The sequence below is a fragment of the Sinocyclocheilus rhinocerous genome, unplaced genomic scaffold (assembly GCF_001515625.1).
Source record: "Sinocyclocheilus rhinocerous isolate Xijiao unplaced genomic scaffold, SAMN03320098_v1.1 scaffold1310, whole genome shotgun sequence".
Classification (NCBI taxonomy): domain Eukaryota; kingdom Metazoa; phylum Chordata; class Actinopteri; order Cypriniformes; family Cyprinidae; genus Sinocyclocheilus; species Sinocyclocheilus rhinocerous.
Window position 1 is genome coordinate 715,363 of NW_015635534.1, and position 2,197 is coordinate 717,559.

The 2,197-nt window shown below is 38.3% G+C and overlaps 1 long non-coding RNA gene across 1 annotated transcript in view; it reads right to left on the reverse strand.

Moving 5' to 3' along the window:
* The window catches only part of LOC107747166 (uncharacterized), a 7,305-nt gene extending 5,579 nt beyond the window's left edge, over positions 1-1,726 (reverse strand). The window contains exon 1 of the long non-coding RNA XR_001640772.1: positions 859-1,726. This is a non-coding gene — a long non-coding RNA (uncharacterized LOC107747166). The remainder of the gene's footprint in view (positions 1-858) is intronic.
* Between the last annotated feature and the right edge of the window lie 471 nt (positions 1,727-2,197).

Here is a 2,197-nt window from a genome sequence, read left to right on the forward strand (position 1 = left end):
TGCGCCGATCCCCGATCTGCCTAAATGCGTTTAAGTTCGCGCGAATCATTTGTGATCCAGCTTCATCTACAGAAGAAGTGAGTATAAAGGGTTTTTTATGAATCTTTGCAAATCGCCTTTCCTAATATATGCTAGTTAGCCAGTTTCGTGGATGAAGTTTACAGTCTGCTCGTCACCCCACGGAAGAGAGGGGCGGGGTCAGCAGAGCTCATTAGCATTTAAAGCAACATGGACTAGAACAGCATGCTGAAAACAGCTGATTTTGACAGGGTAAAAGGGGTGGTTTTTTTACACTACCATTGAGAAATTTTAGAATCATATCAACTTGTGGAAAATGGGCATCCGATGACCCCTTTAAAGCAAGCAAAGCAATGTCCAATTTCAAAACGATTTTCACAAAATTAATTTTGAGTGTTGACTCTTCGATCTTTCAAAAGAAGTCTTATTTATGATGATTACTGAAATATGTGAAAAAGAAATAAATGTATCACATTGAAATCAATAAAGTAAATTTTGAAGTAGAAAATCATTTTAAATAAATTTTAAAGTAGAAGTACTGAAATGGTAATTTTTAAAACATACTCCAGAAATCTTTGCTTTATTTAAAACGGTAGAGTGTATTTACAGTACACTTTATTTACACTGCAGTTTCTAGGTAATAGGCTTAAAACAATACGCCTCTGAGTTGCGTGGAAGGAAATATTCTTTATATAAATGGGAAGAATTTACCTGTTCAGAATCGTAATGCATAAACGGCCTAATATAAGTGCAAACACATTACCTGAAAACCATTACAAGTCTAGGCACACCAATTTCTTCTTTCCACATTAGAATCATATCTGTTTTTCTCCAACTTACCTGTTTCATCATCCTCATCCTCTTTCTCTGTCTCCAGCTGTGGCCTCCCGGTACGACAGCAGCGTCTCCTCCTCTCCTGTCTGTCCTGGTTTTCATCTTCCTGAGCTTCTCCTGGTCTCAGTGCTGAGTGTCTCTGGAGGTCTGTCTCCGTGTCGTTGAGTCTCTGTAGGTTTTCTGTTCTGGTCCGACTCACTGTCTGTCAACACGATGAAGATGGACCTCAGAGTGATCAGATGATGCACATACAGGAGAGAAAAAGATATCGTACTTTCAGACCTCAAGAGACTGACTGGAAACACAGCAGTGCTGTGAAGTGTTACTGCATGAATATTTGTCTCCACAAAGAGGTCACATAAGTTGAAGGGCTGAACTGGATGAACTCACGGTGTCATGCTGATTGTCTTTCCCCAGACCTTACATGTTGACACTTTACAATATTAAGAGGCACTTTAAAGCTGCATTCAGTAACTCTTTTTTTTTGGTTAAAAATGATCCAAAATCAGTTAATGAGCAAGTACATAGCCAATCAGTGTTCAAAACTATCTCCTCACCTTAGCCCCCGATTCACAAAGGTAAGCTTGTAAAAATGTTTTCTGATTCGGGTTTGGGTCGGTTTTCGCGGGAAATGCTAGTTTGCCGCCGTTCGTCTTTGCGTCATTATGTCACGTCTGTATACATAAAGGAGTCCCGGCTAGTAGGCTATATCGCATGTGGTGGCGGATCAATTTGTAGCCTCTTCTTACAGCAGCTGTAATAATTAAACTTGTCATTTTAGAACGAGTGTTAAGGAACATTAAATAGATTTTTGAGGTAAAAAGAATTTTTTTTTTCTATGACAATCGAATATTATGTCAATTAGAGATTAGACTGTACACGTAAAGAAGAACATCTCAAACAGAGATGGCGCCAAAGAGGCATATATATTAATATATTAAATAAAACTTAATGGCAAAAAACAATGTCCTGTTTTACATGAAAGCACTTCTTTTTATTCAAGTGTAAAATGCCTAAATAAAACCCTGTGCATAAAAATACATTTAAATAAAATGTGGATCAAATACAGAAAAGCAGAACTCGTTCATTTGACCATCATTGTTTATTTATTTTGCTACACAACAGAAAAGCACTCTCAGCTTCTTTTACGCTTGATCTTTGCATAAACGGGGGACAAAGGTTCTCAGTACGAAGTGGAAGCTCATGATGAAGGACCATGTGAGGAAGCTCTGGCTCTTGGCAGTCACGTCATCAGGACTCGTTTCTGCTCTGACGACGCGTTATGAGTACAAAGCATGAACGATTAGCACACTATGAAATAAAACAAAGTCATAAATAGTACCCG